Source organism: Pleurodeles waltl, chromosome 12, assembly GCF_031143425.1.
Source record: "Pleurodeles waltl isolate 20211129_DDA chromosome 12, aPleWal1.hap1.20221129, whole genome shotgun sequence".
Classification (NCBI taxonomy): domain Eukaryota; kingdom Metazoa; phylum Chordata; class Amphibia; order Caudata; family Salamandridae; genus Pleurodeles; species Pleurodeles waltl.
The window spans coordinates 406,517,497-406,538,550 of record NC_090451.1 but is presented as its reverse complement, the minus strand read 5'-3'; positions in this window follow the sequence as shown (position 1 = coordinate 406,538,550).

Below are 21,054 nucleotides of genomic sequence, written 5' to 3'. Positions count from 1 at the left end.
CACCCCACGGGGCTGAAATAAAAAAATGAAGGGGGTCCGTTTCCAACCTCCAAACCACGGGGACCACCATCTCCATGGGACAAAGGTTGCTGGAGAGGGCCGCGCGTCCCTCCTCGAGGAGCCTATAATGGCCCTGGGGACTGTCTCCCCACAGGGTCGGCTCCTGCTATATCCTGGGGTACCCACTCTCGAGACATAGCTGTTTGTTTTTGTTTGGTGGGAGCTGACAACTCCCAGCAAGCAAAAACAAAGAAAGTCCCTTGCAGAAAGCAGAGATTTAATCTGTCTTCCCTGCACACAAATATGTGTGCAGGGAAGACAGATGAAAACATTGCTCCCATAAGCAGGGAGCTGCTATTAAAAGGACGAGGGAGCCGGCTAGGACCTCTGGGGCCTTGAGGCTCCCCCTGTGGTCATGTCACTCTCTAGAGAGTATTTTAAACTTTAAAAGTTTAAGGTGATCTCACTATTTTTAACTGACAAATACATTTTTCTTTTTTATTTGTTCTGAAATACCTCATTCTAGGTATATCATTCACCAAAGCCTAAAAAACTCCCTCTCTCTCTCCCTCTCACTTTCTTTCTCTCTCTCTCAGTTTCTCTTTTTCAACCTCTTCCTCCACTCACACACCCACTCAGACCCTTACGCACCCTTACACACCAACTCACAGACCAATTCAAAGGCTCATGCACTGCCAGTAGGTTTTAGCCACAAGCTATCCTCTCAATCCTTTCTTGACCGGAAAAGTCGGCACTCCAGATTTCTTGGATCCAATAAATGTATTCCTCTTTCAACATACGCTGTATTGTTCAGGGCTGATGCGTTTAAACCGTGTCGGTCTTATTCATAGCCCATGATTCCATATTACCATATTCAAGCCCTACCGCCTCTAAATACTATATCCTGCAGTTTAATGAACATGAAAAAAATACTGTCGACATCGTACCATAACAGCAATGAAGTACATTTCTATATCTTGCCATAATAATTACATCATCATCCTATTTCTAACCAAACCAAACTATCCTTAATTCTAGATTTCTACATTTTTATAAATCCATCTTCTAAGTTCTCTTATTTTTCATCAATCAAGATATCAACTCCATGATTGATTAATCTCTCAATGCCAAGTGGCTTTTCACCTCCTGTAAGCATGATTTTATACTTTCATTTGCAATACATTAATCTCAAATCTCTTCCAATTTTTATCAACTGCATCCATGAACATAAAAAAAAAACAATTAAAAAGAAATAAATGGAAATTAAATAAAAAACATCAGTCAAAAATCCTAAATATCTGGCACATATATATATTTATATACACATATAGATATATTTATATATATGTTATATAAATAACCTAGAGGCAGTCGCCACTAGGTAGTTAGAATTAGTTTCCATAGAAGAAGTGTTTTTTGACTTCCCTATATCTTTGGCACCATTTGACACATTTTCACTAAATGTTGGCCCTGTAATTCTTGCTGCACCTGGAACTTTTCAGGGTGATCTGTCAAGCAGGAACCAAAAAAAAAGGGGGGTCAAAAAACCCATGTTAATTCCATTAGGATCTTTAGACACGACTACAGCCTGAACTGCTAGACAGAATTACACCAAATTTGGCGGAATGCTAGCTTTCGGTACGCAGATCATGCTTTTGCTTATTTAACTATAACTTGCACCCCGCCAATTTTCTCATCAATAATTTTACTTCAATGTTACAGTGACAGTATCAAATGTACTATAAAAGATGTCAAGAGTGCTGTATCATTTGAGGTAAATAGCAGTGCACGGTAAGGGAGTGAGTTATAGTTACCTTAGTGCATTAGTTATAGTTACTTGAAATACCTCTAACTATAATAGCTGAATTTTTCTATGGTTTTGTACATTTAAAATGTGAACCTAACTATAACGTCCCAGTAACCTTTGTTTTTTAAGTGAATTTCTATGTTTTTTTTAAATTCTGTTTCCTGACTATAATGTCCCTGAAACCTTTGTTTTTTTCAGGGAATGTCTATGTTTTTTTTAAACTTAAAGTAATTTGGGGACCACCACCTCCCTGGGGCAATCAATTAAAAATATTTAGGGGAACTGTGCCCCCCTCCTAGGCTCTAGGGACCACCACCTCCTTGAGGCCATTTTTACTATTAAAAAAGGAAGGGGCCCATAGGGCCCCCCTCCCTAGGCCGATTTCCGCCGCAGGGCCCCCATTCCCCCGGGCCCAGCGACATTAGTAATGATAGATGGGGACAACTGGGGGAGCCTCATGGCCCTTCACCTGTGGGAGCTGGCATTGCCCCAACATGCAGGGAGCTGCTGCAAATAGAAGGTCCCTGGATGCGGGAGCAATGTTTTTAGCTTTCTACTTGCCCGCATGTGGTGGTCTCTGGGGTATGGGGAGTTGTGCAGTCCCCCAACTCATACTTAATGAGCATAGCCCTGGGAAGGTGAGGGTCCCTGGGGCTTCTGAAACCTCTATGATGGGGGCCCAGGGTGCCCCCCTCTTTTTTTTGTCCAAAATGACCGTGGGACATGGCCCACCCTTGGGCAGCATAACAGAGAAATGCAGGAGACGGCTTTAAAAAAAAAAAAATCTCAGTGAAATCCACAAATTTAATGTGATTTAAAAAAATACTTTTAAGTCTTGTAGAGGAGCTCCCAGGGGGACCCCTGGACCAAGTCCAGGGGATTAGGGATTCATACCCTTCCCACTTTTCTTTTTTTAATGTTTTTTGGGGGGTTTCAACTGAAGCTGAGTCCGAAAATGGTTGCCAACACTTCTTGTTTTAAGTGTTGGCAGCCAGTCAGATCAAAGCTGGAGATATCTCTGGATCCGTGGCCCTAGATATTCAAATGTCCTTTTCCTTTAATGTCTCCAAAACTACCAAGCTGATTTACACCAAATAAAAAAGGGTGATCTGCAAACCAAAAGCTACCTTTTTGCCAGATTTGATGTAATTATGTCTAGTAGTTCGGGCTGCAGGCATGTTTAAAGAGTCTATGGGAATTACCATTGGGAAACACACTTTTTCTGGCACCCTTTTTTTTGGCCCTCACTTGACAGATCAATCCGAAACATTCCATGCACAACAAGGCCCAACTTGACACGTTTTTAAAAACAAATTTGTGAAGATTCATAAAACGGTGCCAAGATATAGGCAAGCCAATAAACGATTTTTCTATGGAAACTAGGTCCTAACTATAACTACATACTGGCAACCGCCAGTAGGTAAGATTTATATGTAAATAGGAACTATGCCATCATGTTGTACATTGAGTGTTGGTTGGGACAGAGAATAGTCCCATGCATTGGTCTAGAGAACCTTATCCCCGGCCTTTTTAACTCCTTATAGCAAGTGCTAGTGTTTTTCATACCCACTTCAGCATCCGCAACACTCAAACATAGGGAATGTCAGATGTTAATCACATAGACAGAGGGCCCTGCAACCACAGTGCACAGTGACTCCCGGGCCGACTCCTGAACTGGCACTGGTATTTGCTACACTCACCTGTGACATTGCATCAGCACTTGAGAAAATAGAAGCACATCCTTCAGATGGGCTGGGGAGATGTCTCAGTCTTGTACAGACTGCGGGCCATGCAATGCACAGCACAATGAACTGCACTCTACACCGAGATGCAGTAATAGTAGGCGCTGCCTGCCATAACCAGCAAAAGGCATTTTAAAGGTAGTGTGCACACAGGAAAAGACTAAGCGGGGACGAAATGCAACTAACACTTGTGGGGAAAAGATAGTATTGTGCAAGAACCCCGACCAAGTTGACTACCCCAGTAGGTATTGTGCATCCTGTGCCCACATAGAGAAGATCCGCAAGGAAGAAAACCGTGAGTGTTGCACCAAGAAACATTGAGAGAGGCCGTCCCATGGAAGCAGACTTTGTTTTGCCCCATAAGTGATTTTATAATATACATATACTAAGTAAGAATACTAATCCTTTTTCTAGAGAATAAGCATTAATTGCACATGAATTTATTGACCTATACTATCTATTTATTTATTTGCTGAATTTATATAGTGCAATACTCATTCCCTAAGGGATATCACAGCACTTAGAAAGCTCCCTGTCATTCTCCACGGTGGCGACTTACCAAAATTCAAGAATAAACTGCTAAGACTGGCTTAACCTTTAAAAAACAAGTTTTCAGTTTGTTTCCTGAAACATAGATGTTTTTTGGTCAGGTGAAGGTCTTAAGGAAGGGTATTCCAATGGGCCGCCACCAGATAAGAAAAAGAATGGCCACCTTTTCTTTTTATCCGTTTAGCCTTAGCGAGCACCAGGTTTCGTGATCTCAGATTGCATGCTGGAATGTAAAATTCCACTTTGTCTTGAAGAATTTCAGGCCCAGTATTATATAGTGGCCAGTGTGTATGGCAGAGAAGCTTAAAGCTGGCCCTTTTCCTTACTGGCAGAAAATGTAAGGTTGCCAGTCAGGCTGAACCTGAACATTATCTGCCCATATTACAGATCAGCTTGGCAGTTGTGTTCTGGATTGCCTGCAGCCTAGTAAAGAGATAATCCACCATGCCCACATACAGGGCTTTGCTATTATCCAGTCTGCTGGTTATCAGTGCTTGAACTATCATTTTATGGCAATCAACCAGTAGCCACCTGAACAGCCGTTTCAGTAGTTTGAGGGCATAGCATTTTCCACAGGTGGCCATAACGTGTTCTTGCATTGAGAGTGAGTCATTGATGATTCCAAGAGTTTTTGTCGGTTTCTTGGGAACTGGTGCTTCTCCTTGAGAAATAGGCCACCAGGATGAATACCATATTCGATGAGCACTACCAAATAGTAGGATTTCAGATTTCTCAGAATTAATTTTAAGACAATGCTCTGTCATCCAATCTGCAACTTCTGAGAGGCAGTTGGTCAGATTGCCTCGAGTTTCTTCATGTTTTTCCCACATGGAGATAACCAACTAAGTGTCGTCCACGGACGAGCAGATCTTAAAGCCCCATTTCCTTACAATTTTTGAAAGGGAGGAAACATAGACGCTAAAAAGAGTCGGACTTAGGGAAGAACCCTGAGGGACTCCACATTTGGATAGATAGGATCTAGATCTGATAGTGCTCAGCTGGACTGTGTGAGTTCTATTCTTTAAGAATTATCTAAACCACTGCAGGGCTCTAGAATGGAGATCAATATGATGGAGTTTCCTTATCAACAGACTATAAGAGATGGTATCAAAAGCCGCCAACAGGTCAAATAACATCAGGGCTGCGGCTTTGCCGTGATCAACCACTGACATGATATTGTCCAGGACAGCCAAAAGGGTGGTCTCAATGCTATTTCTTGATTGAAAACGCATTTGGGAGGAGTCCAGCAGATTATTGCTTACTAAAAAACTAGTTAGCTGCCCACAAACTCATTTTTCCAGTATCTTGGACATGAATGGAAGCAGCGATATAGGATGGTAGTTAGCAAGCAGGGAACATCCAATCCTGACTTCTTGGCCAAAGGTAATATTGACATCTGCTTCCAAGAATCTGGGTATGTTGCCTCTGTCAAAGATTGGTTAAAAACTTGGGTAAAAAAACTGACTCAATATAGCAGATAGTTTGGAATAGATAAAATGAGGACATGGGTCTAGAGGGGTTCCTGACTTGACTTTTGACATTAGTTTTGCCACTTGTTCATCTGTGATTCTTTCAAAAGCACCCAAGTGGGTTGCCCTCTTTGGATGTGGGCCCAATTTTACCCATGGGAGCTTATCTAGAGAAGGTTGAGTATCAAATGATGAGTAGATGTTCTCAATGTTATCATTAAAGAACTTTCCAATGTCCTCACAGTGATCTCCTATTCAATTTTAAGATGCAAATGTACTAAAAAGGTAATACACTGAACCATGTCAACTAAAGTTGCTACACTACATTGTGTGAAAGGGAGAGAGCAGAACACTACCCCATTTACTACAGTTTCGTACTGTTTTCCTCCCTCCTTGCACTGGTGCACATTTGGCAGTGCCAATGCGCACCCACTTGCACCATAGTAGAAGGATGTGTGCATTCTTAAAGAATAGCTTTGTACTGGAAGTGAGAAAATTAATTAATTAAAACATTTCCTCTTGGCGTGCCTGCCTCAAGGAGGTGTAGGATGTTGACTTAAATCCCTGTCTACAATTATTTGTTGATAAGGATTTGCTTTGCAGCCCATGGGAGGTTGCATGAGCACGCCCGTTAACCACTCATGGAATGCCCCCTTGAAGCTGTATAACACAAGACAGGCATTGCTGAACTTTGCAATACAAATCCTGATTTGCATTGGAGAATAAATCCTAACATATCATTTTGTATTGGGTTTGCAATACAAATGTAAGGCGAACCTGGAGAAAAGAATTAGTAAATGTGGACCTTTGGGCCTGATTTAGAGTTTGGTGGAGGGGTTTACTCCATCACAAACATGACAGATATCCCACCTGCTGTATAGCAATCCCATTATAGTGTATGGAGATCATAATACGACAGACAGCATATCTGTCACATTTGTAACCCATCCGCCAAACCCTAAATCAAGCTTTAAATCTTGAACCAGACACCACCTGTCTTTCAGTACTGTGAGGAACAAGTGCTAAAGGGGTGTATTTGGTTCTCACTTTTGAGTCAAAAATAAGGTTAAGCACTTGGACACCAGTGCTTAACATCTGTGACTGATACAGTCTGAGACCAATAACTCATTACTGCCCAAAGACTCTTGGAAAAGTTTACACACTGATTATAAGCAAAACTCTGTTACATTACATGTATGAAAATAACTTACCTCTTAATAATAGCATCTGTATCATCTTATCCCGTGATATCACCGTGCTGCTGTCATCTACCTTTGCATAATGTATGTATATATTGAGTGGTCACCCAAGTTGCAACTTAACACAATTTTTATGCTTTGTGCTGTTTGTGTTTTTAAAGAAATGTGTGCAAAAAACTTAGCTTCGGCCACCCTTACCAGCAGCATGAAATGTTCCCACTGATTCAACTAGCCACTGTGGGCAACAGGTAGTCTGGTGCTAGTTGGTACACCATTCACCATCTCAAGTTTGAGTCAGCACAAATTCAGCAATGTCCAGAGCTCATGACTTTCCCAATGAGGATACATTATGAGTGATAAAAATACAAGACCATTCTGGAAATTTATAATGAAATGCTTTATGGTATGGTACATTTAATTTGCACCTCTATATATCAAATATAATGGAATGAATGACATTTGGCAGGTGGCAACTGCTGAGACTGTACTAGGTCAGGGCTAAAGTTAAATTTTCAGCTTAATTTACATAATTATTTTTAGCTTCCTGTTAATCTTGTTATGCACAGTTATTAAAATGAAACTATTATGTTGCTTTGTGTAATTATGTGCCATTCCTGTAAATATTTACACTGAAAATCACTTTTCAGAGTAAACATTTAATGAGAATACATGCGCATAACAAAACGTGACCAGGTGTTGCTCACGTTGCTTTTGTTAAATGCTTTCCTTACCAGAAATTGAGGTGAGTATGCATTTCATGCAAAATTATAGCACAAAATGACAGAATTGCATTTCATGCAATGATACATAAATGTACATATTTACCCAATAATTTGCATAATTACGTGAAAGCAAATCTGCAAATTTTTCACACCTCTTGTCTGCACAACTGAGTGCTTTAGTAGATATGACCCCTTTCTCTGTTCATGAGACTGAGGGAGGGATAAAGAGACAAAAATTGAAAGGCCTTTGGATTTGTTTTCATTTCTTCAGACTTACTGAAGGATAGCAGATATTTGGGCTTTGGTTTTACAAATAGTGTTTTCAACAATAGTGCCACTGGACACGGTTTGTGCTTTGTGGAGAAAAGCTGAGTTAGTTCCAACTTTTAAGAAGGAATAAGAATTAAACCAGAGTTTTACCAATCATTCTCACATTTATGCACACAAGTAAAGCTTATTAGAATGTTGATGTATGGCGGAATCATTGAATGAAATACAAGGATATTAGCCCCACATTAAAATGGTTTTAAAAGCAAACATTACCACTGATCAATCTTTAGATTTGTACCTATAACTAGTGAATGTTGTATGTGTAAAAAGTAAGAAGACCTCAAGGGCCATATTTATGGCCTGGTTTGCGTTGCTCTTGCACTACACAACATGGTGCAAGAGCGATGCAAACCTCAAGTGAAATTTATGAAGCTGCACAAGGCCCCTTTGCGTGGCTTCATAAATCGAGTAATGTGAGGCAGCACACATCACTGTATTACTTTACTCTGCTCCAGCGAGGTGTTTCTATGGGTGTTTCATGGGTGTCGCCACGAAACATCCATGGATTTTTATGCATTCCCAGATTTCCAAGAACTTGTAAACCTGGGAATCCACCAAATAGATATGCCTCTTCAGGAGTGTTGTTAGCAAGGACAAATATGTTTATTTCTCCTTGTTTTCTTCTCTTTCTAAGTGTGCTGCATTCACAGCTCACGTAGAGAGAGGAAAAAGCCTCTCAGGATTGTTTTGTACAGGAAGGTGTCCTTTCCAGCACAAAAACAAACCTGCATGCCCACAGGCACCATTGCACCATGATGCAAGGGTGCCTGCTGTAGTGCTAGGCTGCTAACAAGGCACCTGCGCAGGAGGAAAGGAGAGGAATGTGGCATATTGCATAAATATGGTGCATTCCTGCCATTTCACTGTGACTCATGGCAGTGTAACAAGGTGGCTTCCTGCCCAGCCCTGCAGCACTAAGCAAAATAATATGGGCCCTAGAATGTAATGACCTAAACTAAAGTATGCAAAAAATTATATATGGAATGCTTGGATTAATGCTGAGGTGTGGTAGTAAAGCCTAGAAGTTACTCTCAATTTGGTCAGTTTGTTATATCTGTAGGCTAACAGTCCAATCTTATTGGATGAGTAGGTCACATGCACATTTCGTGGGATGCTTCATCATCAGCCACCTCACCCCACTCTTGTAAGATAGTGCTAGTAGGGCAGACTTGGTTTTGTTTTGAGGGAGTTCTTAATACAGCTTCAACTGGATAGAGCTAGGATCCAGCTATCTAATAATACCTTGGCATAAGCCTAAAAGACATTTCTTTATTGACAGGTACCACAGATATTATTAAAATAATGATTAGGATGAGTATGGGTAATATGCCCTGTTCATCCACTAATGGTCCAATATGCTTCTGCCCTCGCTATTGCCTGTTTAACATTATGGTTGACTATGGAGGAGGTCGCCGGTATAACTGCCATGGCGACAACCTTGACTAATGTGTGACTGCAGGAATTGTCTCTCCAGTCAGACCATGAATTTAGAATAGCCTCATGTCAGGGGTCTCAGCTTAACAATGTGGAAGTAGGAGATTCCATGTACCACATGTGAAAGGAAAAGCCAATGTTCCATTAGGAATCTTTGTCAAGCCCAGGTGAATAACCCCAACCTGATCGCTGGCACTAGTGAGGGCAGAAGAAACATGCTGATTTGAATAACAATAATGTATGATACACACCACCCAGGATTCAGAGCCCAAGTTTAGTGTAGATGAAGACTTTGGCAATCTTGAAAATTCCAGAAATAGGTAGAGTTAGCCCTGGGAACTGTTCCACCATATGTTATGGTGTCCCCGGGGTCATTCCCACCCTCTAGCTTGTGCCAGGCATAAATATGGCATCTCCAGGCATCCTCTTCAGAGCGCTCTTGGACATATGGAAGATAAGAAGAGGACTGAACATTCTGATTGAGACCTGAGAAGAACCTCAAGCAGGGGACCTGCTCTCCCTCTGAGGCTAAAGACAAAGAAATGGACTGCAAGGGTCGTAAAAGTGACCTCTGGTTATAGCTATAAGGACATAACAAGCTACAAGAGGACTTTTCCTGCAGCTGCATAGGTGAGCAGTGCCAGCTGGACCTGGACTGAACCGTCTTGTTGGCCTGTGGCTGCCAGACAAAAAGTCTCTAAATGCCTCCCCTGAGGTTCCTAGAGGCTTCAGTAGTTTACTCCTCTGGTGGTTTGGGACTTAAAGGTCAAAAGGCAATTGGTAAAATCTTTGGCCAGGATGAACTTGGTTATTGTATCTGACCCGCTCTCCATTGTGGTCAATGTCAAATTATCCTAGGTCCTTTTCTACAGTGATCATTGACTATCATTGGCACGTTGTGCTTGTTGGTGCTATTTCTACTTAAAAATGAAGAAAAATCATATCTCTGATTCCCCTTTCTGAATTTTTGTCATTTTGGTTTCATTTGGCTTATGGAAATGTACTCTATTCTTCTAATACATTTGGGCATTTATATTGTTTAGTATTTTGACTTTATTACTATTTTAGTACTGCAGAAATACTTTACTCATTGCCGCTAAGTTAAGCCTTTCTGCTCTTTCTCACAGGTACCATGGGGTTGAGCTCAGATTCATTTCTTGACTTTAGTGGTTCACATCATGGAAAACATTGCTTATGACCTCACATATTACATCACTCATGATAATTAATGACATTGTCGATGACATCTCAAATTACATCACTGATGATGCTATCCACTGTTCAATTTCCTCTACAAAATAGTACAGGTGTTGAAATATGTAAAAAATGAATACATAATGCAGAATTATTTTAAGCATAAATTGCTTAAACATATGTGCTTATATAAAAAAAAAATACATATACTGTAGCCCACTTCCTCTAGATGTGCTAGTCCCATTAGGGGGGCAGCCCTATGCTATGCACATCCTTTGCCATGTCCATACTTTGTGACAGACAAGCCTCTACTTCCTGCCACTCTAGCCCAATTAGGTGTCAAATTTTATACTACACACATTCTTCACCCTGTGCACACCTCTTCATAGAGAACCCACTCCCTCCAACCCCCATTAGGTGCTCAAGCTCCTCCTAAGCACAACCTTCACCCTTTGCATAGCTCCTCATGGAGAAGCAAATACCTCTGAGCATCCAAGCCACATTGGGTGGCCAACCCCGGCTATGCATAGCCTTCAACCTGCACACAGCTCTTCATGGACAGGCCACTCCCGCCAGTTATACAAGCCCCATCAGGCTATAGAGCCTCTACTACCCAAAGTTGTTGCATGTGCACAACATTTAAACAAGAATTAACTACATACAGACGCTCAAACACTTTTAGGAGGTGAAGCACCTACTATGCACAGCTTTTGTCCTGTGGATAACTCTTCATGGAGAGTCCTTACTGTACATACACGCAAGCAATATTAAGAGGCCATGCATGTTCCAAATGCATACACTCATTTGCAGTACAGTGTCAGGAGCATATTGCAAACTGTCACACACATTTGGTGATGTCATCAGTGATGTCATAAATGATGCCTTTTAAAATGTCATAAGTGATGTCATCAATAATGTCATTGAATGTGCCATATATATATATATATATACATATATAAAATGTTCACTCAGGACACGTTCTAATAAAGTGAACTTTACTGCACCAAGCAAAATGCTCACACAGGATATGTTCTGATAAAGTGAACTTTACTGCACCAAGCTGATCAGCTTGGTGCAGTAAAGTTTACTTTATCAGAATGTGTCCTGAGTGAGCCTTTTCACTTCATGGATTAAGCGGCACACCAGGAATCCCCCACACCAGGATTTATTGATTCAAAAAAGAATGACGCATTTCAGCTATCCTGTAACCTTTGTCAAATTCAATTCATGTCACTACGAACCTTCAATAGAAACCATACCTTTTCATAGGCATGGAAAACATACTAAAGTGGAGTCAATCCTTGCATCTGATCCTCCGAACAGAAATTACAAAAGAATTTAATATAAATAATATAGTCCTGCAAACAATGCTGAATAATATAATACGATCTAATACAAACTCCTAATCTGACTTTATCAATTTCCAGACATCAAAAAAGCATGTCACGCATTGAGGCAGAGACAAGGGAAAACATCCTACGACGGGTAAGGCAAACAGAATCTAATGAAAATTGTATAAATATCCATGTGTCAATACTTTTATTACATCATAGTCACCAATAGTATGAATCCAAATTATACGGAGAACAAGAACAACGCAAGAACAATAAATTACATATGTCATGGATATCACCAAAATACTATGTTACAACATTCGGGTGCCCATGTGTATTATAAAGGTCACTCTCAGTGAAGGGAATTCATCCTGGTACAATATTAATAATTCTCTTGTATGTTTCTTCCATCAAACATGGTCGAAGATCCAAAAGGGGGTTCCAAAGAGAGCAAAATTCCCTAAATCAACAATGTATAAAGAGGTGCAGGCACTGTTTTAAATTACATAATTAATGCGATCACAATGACGGTACAAAAACCAAGGAGTGACATGATTCGACAGTTACAGGTGCGTGAAAAATAAAAGAGAATTAATCCAAGTGAAAATAAATAAAAGTGTAAACAATTACTGTATTTTCTCAAGAGAAAGTTATCAAATATCCACTTCAAATACTGCCTTGTATCAATCACATTAAAACGCACTTGGGTTGTAATAAAAAAAATGTCATCACTCAAATTGATCAGATAACAATTATGTGGGTATGTAGAAGGGGAAGGACTAAAACAAAATACGGCAGTCCGATTACTTCAACCACCGGATCAGGCTGATAATAGAATTCAAGGGTGAATGCACATCGAAAATACAATCACAAACTACTAAGACAATTCTATAAGAGTAGAATTGTGAGGACTGGGATGCGGTACTATTTCATTTCAAACCTATATATATTAGAAGCACGTTCTACGCATAGAATTAGTTATGGATATGTAGTTGATGTCTGGAATAAAGAATTTCTGATCAGTTAATTCAGTTGCAAATTTGCAAAATCCAGATGCAGCTAGTATAGCCTGAGGTAGTATTAGCGATGAGATTTGGACTGCAAGTTAATCATTATAAAGGCTTGGAGTTTTCTGTTTTTACTGATTTTACCATCTATCTTTCTGTCTATATTTATATTTAAATACAGAAAAAATACCTAATAGACCTTCTATTTAGTGATCTTTGATAGTGGCAATCATGACTGCTTGGTTTATAGGTGTTTAGATTAACACATGTGTGTTAAAAAAAAGAAAACATGTTTCTAATGAAACTTGAAACAATTGCCATTGAGCATTGTACTAAAATGTTAATGTCATGTTGGTTCATTGCATAAGAGTGATGCATCCAATATCGGAGTATTGCAGCGGGCTAGAATGGAAGGTGGACTCTTGCTACCTGACCTCCAGATTCATTTATTCACAGCATTCATATCTCGATTGACTAACTTGCTGGGGTATGAACCATGGGGGCTTGGTCATGCATTCCTGGAATATCTCCCTTGGGACAATGTGACCACCCCACACATGGGGGTCAAAGGCGCAATTTCCAAGTGCACTAGATTTAAGACATTAAGGCCCGTATTTATACTTTTTTGCGCCGTATTTGCGTCGTTTTTTCAGAAAAGCTTTTCAAATCTATCTGGACCTCTCTGAAAAAAAATTGCCAGGACTTCATCTTTTGATAAGTACTCTTATCTCTGGTACAATCCCACCTTTCCACGTTCAGTGCATGACAGCTTTATTGTCTGCTGGCAGGCATCTGGCTTATCCATATTGGGTTCTTTCTTTGAAGGGAATTGCTTTTTCTCTTTCGAGATTTTCACTTTCTAGCCCGGCTTCTTCCACTACCTACAAATCTGCCATTTTATACAGACTCTACAGGGGGCTGAGATCAACTGTTCTAGTAATACTTTTCTTGAGTTTCTGCAGAAGGGACCCCCCACCCCCCCAAGAAATCTATTAGCCGGATCTACAAAATTACATCTATAGCAGAGGCTCAACCAAGATCAGACATTTTTCCAGACTTTGGCTGAAAAATGGAGCCGATACCTTGGAGGCTCCCGTTACTCCTGAAGAATTGAGGTGTACCAACCTTTTATCTCATACGGTCTTGAAAGTCTCTCAGGTGCAAATCCATCAGTTTAAACTTATCAACTATTTTAATCATACTCCTTATCGCCTATGGGCCATGAATCTGAGGGGCGATTCCAAGTGTTTTCGGTGTTCCGGGAATTTCGCAGACATCGTCTCTGGTGGATATGGGAGCCTTTCAGGAGGTCCCTCGTTCTTCTTAAAACTGGTTACACCCAATAACTACCCCTGGGTATCTCTTGTTTTGTACTATTTTCGGTCTCTCTGGATATGTATTTTTCCAGTCACTCCTAGGGGATGGGGTGGATTTCTCAATTATTCTACAGTTATCTGATGAGTGTTTTTGTTTCCTTTTTACTGCTGGTTTTCAATTTGTAACCTCAATAAAAAATAATAATAGAAAATAGGTACAGAAGGAATAAAATGTTTAAAATAAAAAGCTACCACACAAGCCACAAGAGTAAGGAAATTATCAAGATCTGTTAGATCTGGTTATATACAAGCTCTGTTGATTATAGCCAAGCATTTGACCTTGGGGATTTACAAGTCCTTGTTGAAACCTTATTATAGATCTTCATAACATAATGTGGATAGGAATTAAACCACCACCCCACGCAACCAAAACTGCAACCCACAAAGGGCTATAATGGATACACTTAAGTTACATTGATATTTTCTCTTGATATGGCAGACCTGGCTCTTGGACTAAATCTATTAGAATCTCAAACATTAAGTTTTGGAAATAATGTATTCCATCATTCCATCTACCAAGACAACCTGCTACTTCTCGCAGGAAGTTGGAATTCAAACTCTTTAATGCAATTCAAAAATATAACTTAATAAATAGTAAACAAAAAAATCACTTAAAAACTGTGGTAGTTGGCAGTCCTACTGAAACCGTAAATGGGGCAATAGCTAACCTTTCTATAGGGCAACAGACTAGCTATTGGTTTTAGGAGTAGTGATGGATCTGAAACTAAATTATAAAAAGAAGTATAAAAAAAATAATTGACAATGGCCACACTGACAACAGTCAGTGTTCTTAGAAGTTTTGTGAATTTCTATGGTGGGGGAGCAACGGGTGAAGCTTTAACAACTAATGAGACTGAAATCAACCCTATACTTGTTTACAGAGTCTGGTTTTCTGTGGGAAACTAAATAATGAGATAAACCTAATTGCAGTAAATGTAATCAGAATATTATTGAGTTTCTGTAATTCTGGTACACAAACTCAAATACAATTAGAGCTAAGTTTAATCAGCCTAGTTATCATAGTCAGTAGACAATCAGGGCCAGAATTAACAGAAAATGAGGGTGCATGGCGCTGCGCCAAAATGTATCCTAATCCTCATTTTGGTTACTGTGGACACCAAATGTCCTTCATGCCCTAATTGGACTAGGTTTCTTCTAATGTTGGATGGGGGAACTAATCTGTCGCCTCTAAAAATTATACAATCCACAATTGATAGGTCATCTGCATCCTAAGCAAAAGGCTGCAAACCAGCCTGACATCAAAGTTGTATTGTAATAACCTTTTTGGCACTCTTTCTGTACATGGTGTGGTGTTCTTGACATTTTCTCTATAGAGGATGTACTCTAGGGAGTTGTGATATGTTTGTAGAGTGCACTTTTTGCCCCACACCTAGGGAACTAAACTTTTCTATAGCCCAAAAACAGTCTGTTTCTTTTTTATTACTGAATAATATCATTCACCATCTCTCAAGACCCTGGATGCAAAAGAAAGGTGGCCTAACTTTCTCCAGTGTGTTGAGTGAGCACAGCACCAACCCCATATTTGTTAGCATCCACTGCAATAGTGCATTGACATCCTGGAGTGTACGGTTTCAGTGGTCTAGCATTAGTTTTTTCACTCTTCACATATACAAATGTAGCCTGACAATTTGAGTCCCACACAATAGGGACAGAGTTCTTAACAAGTTGGATAGTCTTTCATTTCCGTAGCAAAATCAAGTATGAATTAAGCTTAAAATTCACACAGAACAATAAATGAATGCATTTCATCCTTGTTTTTTGGTACTGAGCAATCCACCACAGCTTGAACCTAGCCTGGTTTCAGCCCTACACCATTCCTTAAGATGACATGACCCAAAAACTCAATGGAATTTTTCTAAAATTCACACTTTTTTCTTTTTTATCATAGTACCCATCTCAGTAAAAATTCTAAGGACTTTATGTAATATAGAATCATGTTGTTCCAACTTCTTAGCGAAAACCAACACATCATACTGGTACACCACCACTCCTGGAATTTCACCAAGAAGTTAGAATATGATTCTTTAAAAAATTGATGTGTATGGCGCAAGCCCAAATGGCAAGTGAGAGTACTGAAAGGTTCCTAAATGAGACTTAAATGCAGTGAAATGTTTGGAGGAATCTTCTAATTCCACTTGGTGGTAAGTGGCTGCAAGATCTACTTTGGGAAACCATTTAGCACCTCTTAATTTTTCTAACAGCTTATTGATTTTTGGAAGAGGGTGGGAATCTACCCAGATCTCTTTATTCAAACTGTGCAAATCTATACAGACTCTCATATCCCCATTCCACAAACAAGCTACAACCATTGGAGACAACCAAAGAAAGGATTCAATATATTGGATTACCCCTTTTTCCTGTAGATTTCTTGTTCTAGATCATCCCTCAAACTGAACGGAATCCTTCACAGTTTATGTTTGACTGGCAAAGCCCCATGTTTAATTTTTACCTTGCTTAAAGTCAGAAGTCTTTCCTCAATTGTCTGAAAGATCTTTGGAAACTTTAAAGACAATGGCCCTCATTACAACCCTGGCGGTCGGTGTTAAAGCGGCGGTAATACCTCAAACAGGCCGGTGGGAAAAAAATGGGATTACGACTGTGGCGGAAACCGCCAACATAGACAGCCACTTTAACGCTCCGACTGTCATGGCGGTACAAACAAACAGTGCGGCGGACACCGCCTACAGACAGGCGGAAGACAATGTGCCGCCCACCCTATCACAAGATGCCTATCCGCTACCTTTTCCGGGGCAGGACCAACATGAACAAAAACCCGGTGGTAACAGTACACGGAAGGGAAAACACTCACCTCTCCACACCCCACGAGGACCCAGGACGCCATGGAGCCCGAATTGCAGATACTACCAATGATGGTCTTCCTCCTCTTCTATCAGGAGCACTGATGGCGGCAATGACCCCCGTGAGTACTGCACCTACAACAAAGGGAAGAGGGGAGGGAAAAGAGAGTGACACACACACGCAACACACAACACCCCCACCCCCACCCACAACACCATACACACAAATACATGCAGCAACAGTACACATACAACCCCCCACCCCCTGGAAGAATGCAAGGACAAAAGGAATTGATTTGAATGAATGTAATCATGTGAAATCTCATTATCAATGTTCAAAATCCATTAAACGCAATTATGTACACCAACTACACAAGTCCGGATAGTGCACAAATTGTTGTCCGTGGACCACTGGGCCCAAAATGCATGGGCGAAGCCCACACATGACACCTGACTGGAAATGGAGAGAACAACCCAGGGGCATCAGATCTAAATGAAACAGGCACCTCAGGGAGAGGGGGGCACCTCAGCCAGAGTAACGCACACGCCACTGCTGCACGAGGGGGCTCCATGCCCATTGATGTATCCTGGGGAGTGCAAAGCCACAGTCTCTAAAGTCTCTCCAGTGGGTGGTTTGCCCACTGCTTTATCCTGGGGAGTGAAAAGCCACAGTCTCTCAAGTGGATAACAGTTTCCACTGGTTTTGGAGGGGGCTTGGTGCCCAGAGTGCTTCATCCTGCCAAGGACTGAGGTAGTGGATGTATCTATCCACTGGTTCTGGAGGGGGCTTTGTGCCCAGAGTGCTTCATCCTGCCAAAGACTGAGGTAGTGGATGTGATACTCCACTGGTTCTGGAGGGGACTTTGTGCCCAGAGCGATTTATCCTGCCAAGGACTGAGGTAGTGGATGTATCTCTCCACTGGTTCTGGAGGGGGCTCGGTGCCCAGAGTGCTTCATCCTGCCAAGGACTGAGGTAGTGGATGTATCTCTCCACTGGTTCTGGAAGGGGCTTTGTGCCCAGAGTGCTTCATCCTGCCAAGGACTGAGGTAGTGGATGTGATACTCCACTGGTTCTGGAGTGGGCTTGGTACCCAGAGTGCTTCATCCTGCCAAGGACTGAGGTAGTGGATGTGACACTCCACTGGTTCTGGAGGGGGCTTTGTGCCCAGAGTGCTTCATCCTGCCAAGGACTGAGGTAGTGGATGTATCTCTCGACTGGTTCTTGAGGGGGCTTGGTGCCCAGAGTGCTTCATCCTGCGAAGGACTGAGGTAGTGGATGTGATACTCCACTGGTTCTGGAGGGGGCTTTGTGCCTATAGTGCTTCATCCTGTCAAGGACTGAGGTAGTGGATGTATCTCTCCTCTGGGTCTGGAGGGGGCTCGGTGCCCAGAGTGCTTCATCCTGCCAAGGACTGAGGTAGTGGATGTATCTCTCCACTGGTTCTGGAGGGGGCTTGGTGCCTAGAGTGCTTCATCCTGCCAAGGACTGAGGTAGTGGATGTGATACTCCACTAGTTATGGAGGGGGCTTTGTGCCCAGAGTGCTTCATCCTGCCAAGGACTGAGGTAGTGGATGTATCTCTCCACTGGTTCTGGAGGGAGCTTGGCACCCAGAGTGCTTCATCCTGCCAAGGACTGAGGTAGTGGATGTGATATTCCACTGGTTCTGGAGGGGGCTTTGTGTCCAGAGTGCTTCATCCTGCCAAGGACCGAGGTAGTGGATGTATCTCTCCACTGGTTCTGGAGGGGGCTTGGTGCCCAGAGTGCTTCATCCTGCCAAGGACTGAGGTAGTGGATGTATCTCTCCACTGGTTCTGGAGGGGGCTTTGTGACCAGAGTGCTTCATCCTGCCAAGGACTGAGGTAGTGGATGTATCTCTCCACTGGTTCTGGAGGGGGCTTGGTGCCCTGAGTGCTTCATCCTGCCAAGGACTGAGGTTGTGGATGTGATACTCCACTTGATCCGGAGGGGGCTTGGTGCCCAGAGTGCTCCACGTGCAGTGTGGCCGGTACAATTCCCTCACATGGGTGTGTGTGCCACGAGATTGCTGAGGTACAGGTAGCATGATAGGCCATGGAGGCTGCGACATACCCCACACTGCTGCGGCTTCGCATTCCACCTGCAGGTTACAACTGTGATGACAGTAATGCTTCATGGAAGCTGCCCAGGGTCCTGGAACTCACCACCAGTCTCGGACGACTGACCACTGGGGATGGTATGCATGTCTGTGGTGGTGCCACTGCCCGAGGACATTTTGAGGCTGCTGGCGGTGCTTACGGCAGTGTCAGTCGTGGCGGTGCATGCAGCGGTGTCAGTCGTGGCGGTGCTGGCTGCGGGGTCTGTGGCAGCAGTGCTGGCTGCGGGGTCTATGGCGGCAGTGCTGGCGGCGGGGTCTGTGGCGGTGGGGTCTGTGGCGGCGGTGCTGGCGGCGGGGTCTGTGGCGGCAGGGCATGTGTCAGCACCTGCTGAGGGAGGAAGCTGGATGTCTCCTGCAGCCTTGGATGGCTGCCCACCGGGGAAGAGACTGGGGACTGTTGCAGCGGCTGTAGACGTGCCGGAGGTGGTGCAGGTGGCAGTGCAGGTGGCGGTGCAGGTGGCAGTGTTCGCCGCCGTACAGGTTGGCATGGACGTGGACAGAAGGTGTGACACTGGCCCCTTGTTTGGTGCCACCATGCCCTCTCCTGACCTGCCCTTCAGTTTTTGGCCCTTCCCCACCTTTGATGGTGGCACAGTTGTCTTGCCACTATCCCATTTCGTTTTCGCTGACCCCTTGGTGACAGGTGTTTTCAGCTTCTCCCTCCAGGATGTGGGCAACTTTTTAACCTTGGCAGGTGGCGGAATGTCCTTGCCATCGCTCCGTGGCACACTGGCAGCCGTGATGGTTGGCGCACTCCATGACCCCGCAGTTGCTGGCACCACTGTGCCTGGGGATGTGGTGGCTGAGGTGCTGGGCTGGGACCTGGAAAGCCTGGCCCTAGGGGAAGGATGGGGGGGAGGTGTAGGGAAGAGGTCAATGTTAGCCAGGAAAAGTTTTTTAGACACACTGGGACGGGTAGATGGAGAGGGTTTGGGAGTGGAGGAAGAGGTAGTGGTTGTAGGAGGTGTACGTCTGCTGAATTTGGGTGAAGGTGCATGGGCTGGAGGCTGTTGTGAGGTGGAAGGCTGTTGGGTGGGTGTGTGCCTGCGTTTGTGTACTTTGGGAGGAGTGCTCACTGACACACTGGGAGAGGACACTGGGGATGTGTGAATGATAGTGGGGGTGGTGAGTGCACGTGAGCAGTGTGTGGTGATGGGCGTGCTGGTGATGGAGGTAGCGGCTGAGGATGTAGTGCATGCAGGTGTGAGTGGAGATGAGACTGGGAGGGAGAATGGAGACGTGAACGAGGGGGACACAGCAGAGGAAGTGGATGTTGGTATGTGTGCATGGGTATGATGCTTGTGTGAGTGCCTGTGGGTTGTGTGGTGCTTATGTTTGCCTGAGCCACTCTTGTGTGTTGATGTGTGTGCATGCTGGTCTGATGGTGTGCTTGGGATAGGCTGAGGTACTGGGGATTGGGTCTGAGTGGAGGAGGTTGGAGGGGGGAGGCTGGACACAGGGACAATGGCTGCCATCAGTGCTGATGCCAGAGCCTGAAATGGGCTGCCTGGCCAGAATGAATGCCCTCCAGGTATGCATTTGTTTTTTGCAAATGCCTCTCAACACCCTGGATGGCATTCAGAATGGTAGACTGCCCAACAGTGAGGGATCTCAGGAGGTAAATAGCCTCCTCACTGAGGGCAGCAGGGCTGACTGGGGCAGGGCCTGAGGTGCCTGGGGAAAAGGATATGCCCACCCTCCTGGGTGAGCGGGCACGGGACACACGCTGAGGGGCTGCTGGGACGGCAGTGCTGGTAGGGGGGTAGCGGCTGTACCTGTTGAAGTGGTGGGCACAGAGGGGCCCGCCACTGCAAGGGAGCTCCCATCAGAGGAGGAGTCACTGTCTCTGCTCCTGTCCCCGCCGTGGAGCTCCCCTCGCCCTCCGTCCCACTGGTGGCTTCAGACTCCATTGCTTCACCCTCCAGGGCCAAGTGGT